Source organism: Corvus hawaiiensis, chromosome 5 (assembly GCF_020740725.1).
Source record: "Corvus hawaiiensis isolate bCorHaw1 chromosome 5, bCorHaw1.pri.cur, whole genome shotgun sequence".
Lineage (NCBI taxonomy): Eukaryota > Metazoa > Chordata > Aves > Passeriformes > Corvidae > Corvus > Corvus hawaiiensis.
In genome coordinates, this window is record NC_063217.1 from 27,688,074 (window position 1) to 27,705,974 (window position 17,901).

The window sequence follows — 17,901 nt, forward strand, 5'->3', positions numbered from 1 at the left end:
GGGAGCGCGTGGGGTCTCGCGGGAGCGCGGGGCGCTATTTAAGGCGCGGTGAGGCCCTACTTGCCCTCTCTGTCCGTCGGACGTGGGCGTGGTAAGGCGGCTGCGGCCGCGCTCCGGGGAGCAGCCCGCGCTCTGCATGGTCGGGCTGTGGGCCTGGGGTTGGCGGAGTGGAACCTACGTTGCTTTCCCTTCACATCTTGCCCTCTCGGAGCTTGGCGGTGCTCCGGAGAGTCAACACAGGGGGATAGAGCGGCTCTCCCTCACTAAAACCCAGTGCGGAGTCCTCCCCTCCGCCCTGCATCCTGTCGTGAGGCACAAGTGGCCCCTCCCTCCATTCCCCCCCCTGCCCCCCAGTCCCCTTGCTGCCCGGCTGATGCCTCTCTTCCTCCGCAGTGTGTCCCGAGGTATCGGCGAGTCCTTCAAATGCCCCCGATGAGCAGGAGGCCGAGCGCGGCAGGCCTGGGCAGGGGGAAGCGCTGGCAATCTGCGCGCACACCTTTGGACGCCTATGGGTGAGGGGCACACCGAGCTCATCACTGCTCTTACAGCCTGGGACTGGAAAGAAAAGTCTTCGGGCTTCTGAAGTGGAGGGCTTTGAATCCTGAGACGTTTTAAAGACAAGCGGACACATAGGGGTGCTGCCCTGTGTCTCTGAGCCAAAATAACTGTGTACATTTGCACTCTTCTGTTGTTGAATCGCAGCTATTGAGCTTGCACAGACCTTAAATCTGAACCACTGCATTAATTTAGTTTTTTTATAGGCCACATCAAGAAAATTGCAGTTGTAACCTGTGGTGTTAAGTGTCTGTAGGCACTTAGGACTTGGGCTCAAATGGACTTAATAACTATTCAAACAAAAAAACCACCCTGATTTCTTGGGCTTTTCCTGTAGTCTCCTAGCCCACCAGTAAGAGTGTCTTTTGATGTTTCTGAGTTGAGTGCTGTATAACTTGTAATAAGGTGTGTATAATCTGTAAGCAGACACAAGGTAGCAATGAATTGTATGGCAAAGATTCAGTCAAATCTGGGCATTTATAGCTTACTTTGGTAGCATCCACGCTAAAAGCAATTTAGACTTGAAAAACTTGCCATTGTTTCTGATTTAAAGTATATTTTAAAAGATGTAAAAAATATGTTCTATGTAGTTTAACTGGGCTAATGGAACATACTTTTTTGACAGATTCTTTTGCTCTAGGTTTTGATAATGACCTTTTTGTAAATGACTTGTGCAACTTCATGGAGAAGTACTTTTAAAATGTCTGACAACATAGTAGCAACTCCATAGAATATGGCTTTGAGAAGGTCTAGTTAAACGTTATTAATTATAATTTTACCATTTTTTTTCTGTGTTGTTTTAGAGGCCTCACTTAGCAACCTCATGCATGAAATGTTCTAGACATGGTTAATCACACCTAAATGTGAAACAATGCTCAGGACTTCTTAGGAATAAATAATGCCTTCTGCTGGAAGGTAAGTGTGCTCTTGTCTGATGATAATTGCGGATGGTTTTTAATCTTGCTCTTTGATAATTTACAAATTTCAAGCAACTTTTTAATACTTCTTGAGCAAATGGGAAGTTTAGATCATCTTAGTTAATAAGGAAACATTATAATATACTAAAATGTACTCCCCTTTTATGCTTTGCCCTCTTAAGTCTGGCAGTGTCTTAAGTGGCCAATACAGAGGGGTATAAAAGTTCTCTCGCAAACCCAGAGGTGAGGTTGAAACTCTTCTTTGGATCATGCTTAGGAGGAACACATTCATAAAACTGCTGAACTTCAGAAAGCTGCTGAATCAACTATTAATAGCTTGTAGGAAGATTTTGAACTGTCATCTTGTTACAATAACTAAATCTTAACATCACTTTCATGTAAATATTTTTCAGGTTTCTCAAATCTGTTTGTGAACCTATGTGATAAATGTCTTGAGTGAAGAGTTCCTTGTAAATTGTTTGGTCTCCAAGTATGTAATGTGAAAAGGATTATCCGATGATAGTGAATGCATTGTCTTCTATACCTAAAGGAGCTTAATTTACTCCTTGCTGGAAAACAAAACAAAATAGCTTTGACTGGTGAAAAACTTCTGTGGTAACTGTTAGAATTTTATATAGATTTAGCCAAAAATAAATAGCAAAAAAATCAGAGGAAAGTCTGCTTATTCTAATATGGCTGGTCCTCTGGAATGAAATCCGCACTAGTGATGCGGGAAAAGAAAATACTGTCCTGTACAAATGAAGTAATTTGTTTTGAGAAATTGCTCTGACCTAAGGGTTAGTGTCACGTAGAAGGTTCATGTAGCTCAGCCTTAGGGCAGTTACCTGTTTTGTTTGTGTGTGATGCTGAGTGCAAGTTAAATAGAACTTCTTTTACAGGGATGAAAACAGCATGTGCCAGGACTTGAACTGACATTAGACATCAGTTTATGATTTCCTGAGTGGATGATTTCTGACTTCAGACAAGATGATTCCAGTTGTCACCTCTAAAGTATTGTCTTGGAAGTAGAATTGAGACAAGCGATGGCTAAAATTATGTCTTCAATGATCATGTTTAAACAGGCACCTCGCCATTTGTTGAAACAGGTTTCCTAACAAAAACTACTGTAATTTGACTGTGGATTCATTGAAATAAAATATGAGTATGTTAACAAAAGTTTGTGTTCTGAAGGTTTCTTGTTAAAGTACTTCCTGTATGAAGACTTATGGTTCATGGATGTAAGCACTTTTGTGCTGTCACACAAAGATTCTCTTGCCATGTCCAAACTCGTTAAATTTATTAATCCATTGAAAAGGCCCTCTTAGTCTTTTATTTTTTGTATCTGAAATATTCTTGAGTTTTCTGCAGTATTTTGTAATGCAAAAGCACTGAGATCAACCAGCTAACTCCCAAGTTATTTCAAAAGGCTGTATACGTTTGCATGTTCTCTACAAAAGGATTGTCTCAAACTATGAAGAACAAGTTAGCAAGAATCCAGTTCCTTGCCTATTTTAAATTAACAAGGAAAATGTTGCAATATTCCATGTAAAGCACTATCAGTGGGAAGGTCCTTGAAGGGGAAGATCATTATTGTTGAGCGATTGAAAGCTTGTATATGCTTTTCAGTAGCTCATGTATTAATATTAAAAACATTTCTCTTAATGGTGGGTCTTAATGTGAAGTAATTTCGTGCATCCTATTACTGCCAGTGTGTGCTTCTCTAGAATGCTCAAACAAGGATATAAATACAATCAGAAGTGGCTGTCAGGTGCTTGCCACTGCCTAGACAGGAGAGTGGGTTGGTGTGGATTTAGGAACAAGCATGCATATATTTACGTATACATGGTCAGATTTAACCCTCATCTAGCCAACAAGTGTTTCATTTTACCTTTGCTTAAAAGTACACTAAAAAGGATGAGTATTTAGTGATCTACTTGTGGCCGCCTAGGCTCACCTAAGTGCTTCTTTTCCTCTGGACTTGACTTTTAATAGACAAAACTAAATTTGAAGGGTATACAGAAGTACTTTTTCTTCATGATACTAAACTTGACAACTGTCCAGGTCCTCTTATGAGAAACAATAAATCATTCCTTGTAAGTCTTGTCAGTTCTATAGACCTTTGTCTTCTGTAGCCATGCTTAAGGATTAGGTTTTAGTCTATTAAGTCTTGCATTATGGGGTTGTGGTTTTTTGTCTGTCCTGTGCAAGATTTCTGATTTGCTTCTCTCAGGTTCAGTGTTAATTGGTGATATTCAGTAGACTGATTTCTAACCAGTAAGCTTTTTTACATTTGATAGTTTGACATGATGTTTTTAGTGAGCTGTCTATACTTCCAGAACTTTCTGAAGGAATCAGAAGCTATCTTAGAATTAGGGTTGGAGTTTTCAGATTCAGTTAAATGGCGTTAAATTCCATCTGCTCCTCTGTCCACAAGGATCTTGTCAGAATTGAGATCTTTTGGAGTCTGCAGCCAGGGTTAGTTCTGAGTATTCTGCTTCTTTTTTTTTTTTTTTGTAGTTTCATTGCTCTCTACTTTCCACTTTTTTTTTTCTTCCTTAAAAGGAGACATGTCTTAAATTTCAAGAAGTTTAATATAGAAATATTCTAGGATCTACCTCTTTCCGTTACTGACAACTGAAGTTCTGTTTTGTGTCAATATGTCTGATGCAGAAGATAAATTTTTCACGTTAGAGGCTTACACAGTATATTGGCACTATGGTGTAAAAGCCTCCCAATAGAATTGCTCTGTTAGTGAAGTAATAATTTGCTGTTGTTTTTCATGAAATACTTGTGTGCCGCTAAGTGACAATGCTGCATGTAAGGTCCAGCCTTTGCTGCTCTCTTCTTATGAGACGTGGTTAGAAAGGCTAATGAAAAGAGAGTCCATTCTAGACATGATCTACTATTCTGATTTCACACAGCATAAATAGAATAAGTTTAGTGGGTTTAGTACATCTGGAGAGAGATCAAGAATGAAATAAAGTCTACTTGAGACTCCATGGTGAACACTTAATGTTTCAGCAATCTTGTTCTTCAAATAACCAGGCAAACTTAAGGCATTATTCTTTAAATACTAAACTGGTTTAATGCAATCAAAGAAGAGATTGTATTTTCTATTAAAGAAGTAACAAATTATTTCACATATTTATAAGCCTTATAACTTTTTACATTTAGCTATTTGTTATCATTCAGTGGGGGCTATTACTCTATGCTGAAAGCTCATTTTGAAGAAACACTGGTTGGAATGATAAGTCACTTGAGAGTACTTTGTTCTATGACTTCTCATGAGTATTTATAAGAAATCTCTCCCCAATTAACATTGGCTTGCTCCTATTCAATCTACAGGCTTTTTGGAATATAAATATGTCAGTTCAGGCATCACTCACCTAACTACACTTATGATATGTTATGTTAAAGTAGTGAAGAAAAACAAAGGGATTAGTGTTAGTCTAGGTATATGAAGTAGGTCTAAACCTGGTAACTTCATCAGTGTAAATGAGCTCTTTCACCCTGACCTCCACCTTGGGGGACTATAGGCTTGGGGCTGTGGAGTTCACCAAGAAACCTGGTTTGTTTGATGAATGCTATCCTCTAAGTGGAGAGATAACATTGCAATTTTCCATTTTGTTACTCACTGGAAAAGTGAAGACTAATGGAAGAAAAATAGCCAGGTTTGCCTGAGAATAGTCAAGAGCTACCTAGTTGGCTTACAGCCTTGTTAAAGGCTAAATGACATGAAACCATACTCTGTCATTTTATACATTTTTATATGTATGCTTTGTACAACAGGGATTATATGAGAGATTTAAGGAAAATAGAAGAGGGAAAGATATCATATAGCTTTTAATCTGTACACGTCTCTTTATTCTGGCTCCTGATAGCAAATTTAGGAATGCTGCTTTGGGCTTTCTTTGACTAAATCTGCGAGAAGGTTAATCTGTTCATCAAGAAGACTGTCAAACAGAAGGGGGAATATTTACATATCTATGTATTTATTCCTGTTCTCGTAGAAAATTGAAAAGTATTTTATTTCCTATTTCACTTCCTTTTAGTAAGTAGGTACAATTTATGAGACTTGATCAAAGGAATGAAAAAACCCCTGAAGAATATACTTATGGGATAATATGCTTAGCTCTGGGCAGTTTTCTATACACAGAGCTACATGGAGCTACATGAAGCAACACTGTGGTATGTTCTGTGCAAGGGTCTGGTGAGACATAAAAATGCTTTTTTTTAAATTGGTAAGAGTTGTTGGGAGACCACCTTGAAAGTCTGTTACTGCGCAAAATAGTTCTGAGGAGCTTATCAATATCAGAGGTTTTCTGACTTCTGCTTACTAACACAGATTTGTGATCTCAGGAGTTTTTAGTGTGTTGTTTTTGATAATCTGAAGTTTAGATGCAGGTATTAATTCATGCTAGAATAAGCTTTATGACTTTGTGACCTTACATTACAAATCATCCATACTGATATTCAGTGGGAAGCTTGGAGGTAATACTCAAGTAATAATGGCTAATTGTTGTCCTAGCTATTCTTTTGAGTTGATGGTTAGTTGACTGCATCTTCCTTACTTTTCATCATACTTTCCCATAACGTTACAGCTGTATCCAAGATCCTTCAGTTCATGCGAAGAGGGTGAGAAGGCAGGCTGAATGCACTTGAACTGAAGAAACAACATGCACATGTCCTGTGCATTCTGGTTCAGATCAATGCAGGCAGACATTTCTTACCACACTAGAGTTTATGAGATGGAAAAATCCTGTTTATGGTTGTTACATCTCAGATCTATATAAACCACATTTTCTTAAAATGTTCTACTTTTGGTTTCAGATACAAGACTCATTGGATTTTCCCACACATCAATACTTTTGCTTACCTCAGTAAAGGTGGCCTGACATTTGTTGCTGCAAAGAGAACCTTTTCTGTTCAGTGGATTTTGATGTAAATCTCAGAGATTTCCTCCTATGCTTTGATAATAAAGTTCTACAGCTTGAACTCAATGCATAAATAATGAAAGCTGTAAAACTGAAAATACTTCTTCAGTTTAGAAAGGTATAGAAGCTGTCAACCATGACTTGCCATCTTCAGATTGTACTGTATGTGTTTACTGTAAGACACAAAGTTATTTAATCGGCAACACATTCTAATACATGTTTTTCAACAAATATACTTTATTAAAGGTATGAGCAGGAGTAACTGGAAATAGGCAGAGATCTAGAAAGATCAGTGTGCACAAAACCACGGAATGAAAAATGCTGAGAGCTCCTGCTTTTAGCACTGCCTGGGTTTGGAGACAATAGGTCATGCAGACCTCTAGTTTATTTAGCAAGTGAGGTCATTTTATTTCCTTCTCAGTGGTATAATGCACGTTAAAGCAGAAGTTGTATGTGGCCTATGATTCAGAGTGCTTTTCAGACTTTCTACTTTGAAGACTCACACAGTTTGGAAAATGAAAGAAAATCGATAGCAGCTCTGTGGAAAAAGAATCTTAGCAAGCTACTCAAAAAGGTTGCCAACTGTAATGTTCTCAGGATTTTCGTAATGGATCCTATTAGGCTCATCACTTCAGGATTTTGTTCCTCTGAAGTGTAAACATAAAATACACACTACATACTTTACTGGTAAACTGACTGAAAGGAAATAAAGCCAAGTACAGTGAAGAGAAGGATGCAATCTATTTCCAGAAATAATGTGTTCTCTTCCACATACCCAGACTGGAGGTACTGATTTCAGGTCAAGTATGGCACAAGCTTTTTAGAGTTGCTGGTATGCCCTGACATACCATGAGCTTTTTTGTGCATACTTCTGTAATTAAGTTAGCTTATGCATTAAATACTGTGTAGTCCACAATTTTATAAACTCTTTTCTTGAACTTCTAGATCATTTTCTTTGGAAATTTCTAGGGAAAAGAAAGTATGCCAAGAATTCATCATAAAGCCTTTAGAATTTGAGTATTTGTATTTATGCTATTAGAGAAGAGCTGATGGTCTTCCTTTTTGACTAGAATGCTGACAACTGAATGGAGATTCAGGTATCAGACAAGAGCTCTCTCTCCATATTTGGATGTAGAGTTTAGATATGAAATAAAATGGTGAAGAAAAATAGCGAATAGAATATACACCCGCCTGAATGTACCACATATCTCAAACTGTTTCACAACACTCATTGTGCTGCTGTCACTTCAGAAACTGTAAGCAGAACCAGCATGTGGATAAAAAAATGCTGTTAGCAAGGAATTTTCCTGCTGCTTTCTAAGCCATGGGATACTTTTCTCTCTCATGAAGAGATCAGCAGAAGTTCTGTAAACTATGAACACCTGCGACCTTGTAGAACAATGTTTATGGTACAGTAGAAAAATATTTTGACAATGGATGCTTTAGGATTTTAGCCAATCACCCCCAAGGGGTGGTTGATCCTTTGTCCAATTAGACTATGAAGAAAAAGTCTATAAAAGAGTTTGTAAAATAATTAAATAAATCAATCTTGCTGCACAATTCCTGCCTGCTGGATCTTCTCTCCTTCTCCCTACGGCTGCAGGACACGGTAGTATCGACAGTGGAAATACCAGCAGTTGTTACGAAGTTAGTAACTGCTCCCATGTGACCCTTGGACAGGACTTGATTAATGAGGAAGAGCATATACATAGGGGAGCGCCATTTTTTAATGTTGTGGAGTTTTTAAGAAAATTGTTGCATCTTATTAAATGAAGACGTCATTCCATGTAAACTGTAGTGTGATGGAAGAGCTGTTCTCTCAGCTCTCTCTGGCTTTAGGCCTATCAATTATAATTTGAACAGGCTGCTTGAATCTCATTTTAAATCTTCCAAAAATAAGGTATGCGCACTTAGTTGGTGGTCACTAGGACCTGTAAAAGAACTAACGCAAATGTAGAGCAGATCTTCAGTCAGTTTCACCAAAATTCAATTAAACCTTGCTTGTTTATCTCAGCAGAGAGTCAGGCCACCCCTCCTCTCTACAAGCCTTAGTTATCTTTCTGAGGTTTTCATAACCTAATGTCCAAGAAGATTTTAGGTTCTATCCTTAGCCTTGTCTTTTTCTTATCTCAGTAGCTCACCTCACCATTCCTGCTCAGTGCTGTGATACCAGGTGCCCAGGTCTGAGGTTATATAAAGTTGGGTTATTTATATCATTTCTCACTAATTTTCATGCTGTTAATTTGATCTTGTTCAGCAGGGTGTCATGAGTTTTTAGCTTAACTCATACAGTTTCTCATGTATTAACTTTGTGTTTCACTTTAAGAATTATAATCTTTATTCTTCCATGTATTTTATCCATCCTTCCACTATGACTTCTGCACGTCAGTTGTGAATTATTCCCATTTCACTAGGTTTTGGTTTTGTTCAGAGTAATTGTATTATTACTGAGTCTACCTTAAGAAGGTTATTTAATGTCTTGTGTTTGTGTGAGCATAGAGAGAAACAATGCCTTGCAATTCGTAATCAGAACCATTACAGTAGTTATAGACTGTGATGCGTCTTTGTTTTTATTCAGTTGGATTTTTCCATAGTTTGTATGTGTTTTTATTGATTTTAGATTTGAATACAAGTTGGACTGCTTGGGAGGGTCTTGCATAAAATTCAGTAGTGCAAAATGCTGCTGCCATTTTCTCATGGAAAAATAGATTAGAACTGAATATTTAATGTATTGAAAAGGGGATGGAGAGAAAGTGTTTTTCCTTCCAAGTATATTATTTTCAGTTGTCAGATTGCAAAGCTCCAAGTAAGAATATCATATGGATCATCTGTTTTCTTATATCCCCAGCTGCCTTTCAGATCCACCCTGGCAGAATTTCTTGTGGTAGATTCTATAAATTGCATGTTTTGAAGTAATTTAAAATAAAGATTTTTAGGGTACAGTTTTACAGAAGTATTCAGAACTGGATTCTTCCCAGTCTTTCTGAAGAGTTTTACTGCTGATATCAATAGAACAAAATTTGGCTTCTGGTGAATAGTTTGAAAATCCCACTACTGGTTACTAAAACAAAAATCTTTTGTATTCCTTAATCTCTTCAAGTGGCAGGGTGTGTTTGCTTCAGCCAGGTAATTTGGATTGACCACACAGAAACTCTTGTAATGTAATTCCATACTTACATCATGAAGCAGACAGGAAAAAACCATTTTATTACCCTGTCGGCACTGAAAGAATACAGAACACACAGATGTGGTTGTAGACTGTCTTTCTAGAAGAGTTAGTTCATGCCCTAGGTACCACCAAATACATTAGAAAATGTAAATAGTCTTGTAGATATGAATTATTTTAAAAGGCAGAAGCTTATTTGAGAAAATTTTGTTACTCACAATGCAGTTTGTTAAGAACCTGAGCTAGTCCTGTGTAATACTGAATTTTGTTTCCTAAAACACAGCTCTAGAGGTAGAGCTATTATTGACAGTTCATACCCATAGTCTGTAACACATTACAGTGCCAACCTGTAAAACAAACATCCCCAGAGATTAAGATTTTTAGGGAAAAAATAGATTAATACAGACAATGGTTTGGAAGACTCAATCTAGAACACAAGGACTGTCTCAGAGTGTAGTGTGCATACCTGAGTGTCATCATGGGGGCATCACAGGGTAAAAGAAAATCCTACTTAAACAACATGTAATTAATTGTAATTAAAACTAGATAGAATATACAGTTAAGATTATTAAACAAATGTACTTAGAAAATGATAGCTTGGGGAAGCACCATGAAATGAGTGAAAGAGCGTGTACAGCCATCCCATACAGCAGTGTTTAATTCCAGTTCTACTTTGAATCTGGAAAGCTACCACAAATTTGATTTAAGTTTTTTAGGCTTGGACTGAAGAAAAGTGTAGATATGATTGTGTGAACACTTCCAAAAAAACAAAAGCAGAAAGCAAAGATTCAGTGGTTTGTGTTTTGTATGTTCAGGAGCCTTGAGAGTTCGGTTTGATTTCTCTGGTTTAGAATACTTCAATAAACACTATTAACTGAGTATCTCTTAGTGTGGGAAATGTATTTTGTCAGTCTCTTAAAAATGTTAACTGAAGGGGAAAAAAAATCAAAGTGCCTGTTAAAGAGATGTTAAATACTGTTTGTTACAACATGAGTTTAATGGTCTGCTCTACCAATAAAGTGTTGATATAAAGTGACTTACAAAATTTAAGTCAAAATGAGAATTAGTTAGTGTTTAAAGCTTATCTAGAACTGATGTAAATTTGGCAGAAACAGAACAAAACATAGAACAAAATGTAGACTTTTTTGTGAAACTGAGTATGTCTAGTCTGCATTGAAACTAAATTAGTTTTTCTTCTTGTGTATATAGCAAAACCAGAAACATTTTACACACCTCTCACAATTCTGGTCTATAGCATTAGCAAGAGGTGGGATATTCAACACAAGTCTTTTGTTATCAGTGTCTGTACATTTGTGGTTTAAGAGTCTGAAATACACTTTGTTCACAATCATAATCTACTAAAAGGATGTCTAAAACATGAGCTGTATGATTAAGTATATTACATAAAAACGCAGTAATGTTGCTCTAAAAGTTCGATCTGGTATAATTTCCCCCCCAAAACTGTTTGCAGACAGCTTGTCCAGAAAATGAGTTATTCATTTAGGTAATTGCTGTAATTCAACTGAAAAAAACCAAAGCATAATATCACCCCTGCTTGTTAGAAAAGCAGTGTGAAAATTCAGCAAAACCATATTGAAGTTTTCAAAAAAAAAAAAATTGGTTGTATTGGCGGTGTGGTTTCTGTGCTTATCTAACTAGAAACAGAGGCATTTGAGATCAGACACTCTTGGCTCCTTGTTCATCTATTGCTCTACTGAACCCAGTGCTGGTGGGGTGGGTTACCTTCTTTGCCTTCTGCTTTTGATTCCAAGCTCTTTGGAGCAGGTCTGCTTGCGTAAACATGCATATGGAAAGGATCTGCACACAGAATGGGTGGCTATTCGAGATGAATCTGAACAAAGGTAGAGGACTCATCAGGAATGGAGATCTCAGCAGGCCCTGCTTCTATAGGGTATTATGTCTTCAGAAGGGAGTTAGGGAGTGAGGAGGGAACATAATGGAAATGGTTAGGGCCTCACTATAACGGTATACCAGTGACAGTATCCTCTCAGACATTTGTAGAACAGGAGAAGACTACATATTTCTCACTCAGGAGTTCATTTTCTGTTCTCTCCTTGGAGATGCAAATCTACAAAGGGATGTGATCAATGCAGTGTGAAAAGACTCCACTGTAATTTATATAGAATCAGCCCTTGTTGTGGTAGCAGAGAGGAACACGGTAAACAAACCTGTAGGGGACACCATAAAACTGCAGCCTTCTTGCAGTATGAGAACGAAAAGACCTGCTTAGACCTAATTTTTTGGGGGAATTTGTGCCACGGAATCTGCATATATTCTAAGGGACATGGTTCTCTACAGTGGTGGGCATTCAGCAGCAGTGCAGGATGTATACTACTAGTTATTTTATCACAAAGATAATTTTGATCTTCTGCAACTCTCTCATAGCTGGAATTGTATGTAAAACAGTAGGAGCAAATATGTCTCCTTATACTCCTATAAATAACTGATTTAACTGCATTGAGAAAATTAATTCCTTCTGGCATTATCCATTACCTCACTGTAGCCTTTGTGCCACAGCCAGACACCTTGGCTACCCAAGGGCAAAAGTGTCCTTTTGTTTAAAGATGTGCTTGTGCCCCATTTATTAAGGGCATCGTAATTGTTAGGTTTGCTGCACATGGCAGCAGAGATGCTTTTTTCCCTGTGATAGTTTATGGCAGGTTTACCCTGACTCTCAGCAACTTGAAAGAAGCTTCCCTGAATCCCAGAAATGGCAAAATTCTAACGAAGTGTTACCTATAGGCTTTGGAAACCTAATGAATTGTAACAGAAAGGCTTTTTGTCTTGTGAGGGAAATGTTAGTGTATCAAATCTAGGATATTTTGTATAATGTAGACACTTTACCTTTTTCAATTTCAACGCTTAAATCATGAGCTGGCCTGAAAGAATGAAAACCTAAAACAAAATGAGTGACAAAATGCTGAACCATACTACTGAAAAGCAAAACCACAGCACTGTATCATCAACAAAATTGAACACCCCCCCTCCCCCCACCAATTACTCTAAATTATTATGAAATGACTTTTTGTAATCTAGTTTTTTTTTTTTTTTCAGTTTTGAAAATCTTAAACTTACACAAAGCAAGGGAGCAAGGGAAGAAAATTGTCCAGAGGGTTGCATTAAGGTTTGCATGGTGCTGTGTAGGGTCCAGATCCATTGTTAAAACAACTAAGGCTAATAACCAGCACTGAGGTAATGTGGAGTTGGTAAGATGGCATTGGAGAAAAAAACTATCAACTTTCTCCTCTTTGCCTTTATTTTGTAACTCAAAAAACCTGACAGCTGAGATATTTCCTAAATAGTTGCTAGTAACAGTAATCTTATTTTAGAATGATTGCAGGTTTATGCCAGAACCTGGTGATTCTTTTCTTGTTGAGACAGGCAGCTAGTGCACAGTTTTGTACTCATCTAATCTCTCATGCTGGGAACAAGCATACAGGTACATTTTGTTCTCAGAATAATTTTTGAAGAGGTTTCAAAATCATTCAGGCATGATCCTTCACCATTGGTGTTCACACTAGCCTACCCTCTACCTTAGTCTTTTCTACATATACAACATTTAGCAAGTAAACAGAAAGAACTCCACTAACCTTCCCTTCTTGTTCCAGCACAAGGGCAGGGAACTCACCACCACCATACTGTAACACAGAAGATAATTTTCAGCTGATACTGAAACACCAAGAGACAAAAATAACTGCATGTAAAGTGTCATAAAATCATACTTCCAAGGACTTTTGTTATTAGAAAATAGGTCAATTTGTGCTATTTTTGAGGATGCTTGTGACCTTTCTGGTAACTATCCTGTTGGCTTGGCAATATTCAAATTATAATTCTATTTTAAAAATAACACCTGCGTGCATTTGGTGTTGAACACCTAGATGGAGGACAAAAATCTTAATGAACTTCTAATTGACTGAAACATGGCTGGCCCTCATTTGTGCTCCTGCTGATTAATTGCTCTGGTTTAGCAGCTCCTATAGATGCATGCAAATTCAGGGTACCAGAGGCCCTTTTTAAGAATCCTGCCAGTTTGGTTTAACTGCCTAAACTTCTTGCACCTTTTCTATGTTCCTAATTTAAATTGGCAGTGCTTGTGAATGGTATCCGGTTGTCATCACTAGAGAAAAGAACCGTTCCTTCTGTTCCCAGAACTAGTGCAGTGTGAGCTTTCTCATCTGGTGACACAGGATGACTGGGATGAAGAGGAAGGAAATAGCCCCATCTTTCATCTAATTTTTTTTTTTTTTTTGGGAGGACAGTGCTGAATAACTAAATCCCTTCTATCACAGGCAAAGGTTCAGTGTAATATATCCCACAGTACATCTGGACCATCTTATTCGACTGCTAAAGGGCAATTAATTTCTCATAGAATTGTCTTCATATTAATAATGTCATCAAGATCAGAGTGGCCAAAAAAGTATGTTCTGAAATACTTGTTGTTAATCAAATGCCATAAATCTGTTGAGAACATTTTAATAATTGAAACAAAATATTGTAATAATATAAAAAGGAGAGAGAGAGGGAGAGAGGAATAAACCCTAGAAGAAACAACTGATGCACTGTACAGTTGCTCCCCTCTTGCTAAATGATGCCCAGCCCATCCCTGAGCAGGCAGCCCCAGCCAGCTTCCCCCCAGCCAACTCCTGACAGTTTGTATACTGAGCATGACGTTCTGTGCTACGGAATATCCCTTTGGCTAGTTGAGGTCAGATGTCCTGGGCATGCTCCCTCTGGCTTCTTGTGCACCTGCTCACTGGCAGAAATGGGAAACTGGGAAGTTCTTGACTTAGAGTAAGCACTGCTCAGTAATAACCAAAATATCACTGTGTTATTAACATGATTCTCATACTGAATCCAAAAAACAGCCCTGTACCTGTTGCTAAGAAGAAAACAAACTCTATCCCAGCTGAAACCAGGACAGTATCCACCCCTTATTCCATATAATTTACATCATGCCAGGTCCCACGCTTTCCTACGCACCATTAACTATCCTGTCTTTTGATGGGTGGATATGCAACTATCACTCCCTTAGTCTGTGGACAATGTCTACAGAAGTCCGTTGAGCTCATTTAGTTTGTGACCTGGAGCTCCTTCCATCATAAGAGTCTGTGGTGTGTGGATTTGGACTGTTGCATGTTGAAGCCAGTTCTGATTCTGTCACTGCTGCACTTGTCCAGTTTTATTAAAGTTCCTTATTTATTAACATGATGTACTGGACTGCTCCATCCTCCCATGTTACCCACCAAGTGCACACAGGTCCTTGAACAGAAGCAATCCCATGGACAGGTTTGCCTTTCTCTAAGGAAGAAATAACCCAGTCCATTTTCCTCAGCATATTTTTAATGTGCACTGCAGGAATTCTATCCCCTTCTGTAGTACATAACAGTCTTGTTTGAGCATGGCCAGCCTGACTGGCAGATCCCCTAGTGTTGACTGAGGAGGTGGCCTTTGCTAAATGTGTATCCCAGTGTTTGGAGGTCCCACCACCCATTGCTCTCAGTGCAGTGTTTAACAGTCCATTCTATTCTTCAGTCCAGAGGCTGGTTCATGGTAGCGAATGTGATACACATACTCAGTGCAGCACTCTTTGGCCCAAGTGTCTATAAAGTTCTTCCAGACTTGAGTCCCAGTGTCTGCCAATTCTCTCTGTGGTACCATGTCTCCTTAAGGCTTGCCTTTCAAGGCCCAGGAGAGTATTCCAAGCAGTAGCATGGGACACAGGATATATATCCAGTGGCTTCTTCCACCACTGTAAGCACATGGTGCTTGCCTTGGTGGGTTTGTGGAAGTGTGATACAGTCAATCTGCCAGGCCTCCCCATATTTGTACTTCAGCCATCATCCTCCTTACCAGAGAGACTTTCATCACTTGGCTTTCTTAATTGCAGTGCATGTTTCACATTCATAGATAATCTGTGTGATAATGTCCTTGCTTAAGTGCACTCCTTGGTCATGAACACATCTGTATGTTGCATCTCTTGATGGCCCAGGGTGTCATGGACCCACTGAGCTAGAAACCATTCACCCTTATGTTGCCAGTGCAAATCCACCTGAGCTAATTCAGTCTTAGCAACCTGATCCACCTGTTGGTTATTCTGTTGTTCTTCAGTGGTCTGATCCCTGGATACATGAGCGTCTATCTACATGATGTACCTTCATAACCAAGTTGTCCATCTGGACCACAATAGAGTAGCCCAGATGGCTTTACCTCTGCACTGCCAGTTATTCTGCTTCCATTGCTGCAATCACCCCCATAGGGCATTTGCCACCATCTGTGAATCAGTACAGAGGTGAAGTATTGGCCATTTTTCTTGTTCAGCAATGTCTGAACCCAGCTGGATGGTTTTCATCTCTACAAACTGACTTACCTTTTCCTTCAGCAGTTTCCACACCTTGTCAAAATGGATTTCATACAGTTGTCTTCCAACTGTGATGCTTTTCTACAGCAGGACCCACGATAAACAAGGCATATTGCACACTGAACATGACATTGTATGGTGTAGAATATCCCTTTGGCCAGTTTGGGTCAGCTGTCCTGGACATGCTCCATCACAGCTTCTTGTCCACCTGCTCACTGGCAAAGCATGGGAAACTGGAAAGTCCTTGAACTGGAGTAAGCACTCCTAAGAAACAAAATATCAGTGTGCGATCAACATTATTCTCACACTGAATTCAAAACACAGGCCTGTACCAGCTACTGAGAAGAAAATTAATTATATCTCAGCTGAAACCAGGACGCTACCTAGAAGAGGGAGTGGTTTTGGCAACTGCTGCTGATGTAATTACTCTAATTCAGATCTAAAATATTGCTTGTTCATGTAAAAGAAAAATGTTTCCTGCACCTCCTCACAAATTCTCTGTATAGCTTCTCCTTAGCTGGCAAGTACCCTCCTGTGCCCCTGCATCTCCCTGTCCAGAGCTGTCTCTGTGTTGTCGCCCCCAGTCCTGGCCTTTTAACATGATACTTCACCTCCATCTACATGTTCTCCAGCAAGTCTCTAGCAGAGAAGGGAAGATGAACAGCAGGTTGAGTTAAATTATTTTCCCTCCAAAATGTTAGTTTTGTGCCTCTGACATGTCTTCTTCCTGCTACCCACCATCACTTCTCCTCTCCACCACGTGGGCCTGGGAAATCCACAATCCTGCTGCTCAAGGTACAGAGCACTTAGAAAATAAGCAGAGTAATACGGACCCATATAAATTTAAAAAAACCCCATGTACCTAAGGTACTATTTACAAGCCAATTGTAAATTATTTTATTATTTACCGATTCAACTGTGTATTTTTCACATAGGGTCACTCAACAAAAAATGTTTCTGTTTAAATCTATTGTCAAGTTGAGGCAAAAGCATGTATTGCAAAATCACTTCTGTTAACATTACAAAACTATTTTTTCTGTTTGTGGACTTTGGATCAGAAATGCTCTGTGTTGCATGTGTTCCCCGATGACTGCTGTGTAATTAGGCGCTGATGTTTCAGCAGAAGAATGCTCTCTAGCGTGCTGCCAGACCAACACACTCCCTGCTGCACCTGCACAGAGCTCCCTGATAAGGCCGCTCCGATTGGCACCTGAAGGAATGTGGTGTAGATCAGCAGCAAGTCCCCAGTACAGTGGCTCCTCTGTATCCTCAGTTAAGCTGTAACTGATATACAAACAGGAAAAAAAGCTGACTTTTTGTTTGTAACAAGCAGTGCATAGAGTTAGAGCGGATTAGATTTGTATTTTGAAAAGAGCAAATTTCAGTGGCTTTCAAACATTTGGACTTGGTTCAGATCCTGCAACAATGGAAAAAGTTTGCAAATCTAAGCCCAAGCAATCTTAGAATTACTAGATTGGTTTTTTCTCTATAACCTGCATTTCTTCTCATAGATAGGACCAAATGAATAGGTTCCCCCTTTATTAAATGTAAGTAACAATTATAACCATTCTTCCAAAAGTCATGCATTTTTTTCTAGCAGTTTCTTTTGAGTATGGATTGAAATAATTTTTCATACACTAGCACTTAAATGATCAGTTAGGATCCAGGCCACATTCTGCTGAATGCTGCACACACTTGTTATGCTCAGGCAGTCTGCATTTTGGTAAGCTATTCAAATAAAACATACTAATAGGAGGAGACAAGTACTTTTCTTACCCAAATACAGGTCACTGTAGAATCACACAGACTAATATTGTGGCCAATAGGATTCAAAGGGCCTGAATCACTGTCTTATTGACTGTTGCTCTTCACACTCCTTGTTACATCCTGTGTCTTCATCAAATGTTACAGGTGATAGACCAGCACCTAAAAGGGTAATTGGTATCCATA

General features: G+C 38.8%; 1 long non-coding RNA gene and 1 other non-coding gene across 2 annotated transcripts; both read left to right on the forward strand.

Annotated features, from left to right (window-relative positions):
• LOC125326629 lies at window positions 1-2,648 on the forward strand. Its single transcript, XR_007203913.1, has 4 exons — window positions 1-91; window positions 394-512; window positions 1,359-1,470; window positions 2,372-2,648. It is a non-coding gene; the product is annotated as an uncharacterized LOC125326629 (long non-coding RNA).
• Window positions 1,642-1,760, forward strand: LOC125326847. The gene has a single exon (XR_007204029.1). It is a non-coding gene; the product is annotated as a small nucleolar RNA SNORA26 (small nucleolar RNA).
• Window positions 2,649-17,901: the final 15,253 nt, after the last annotated feature.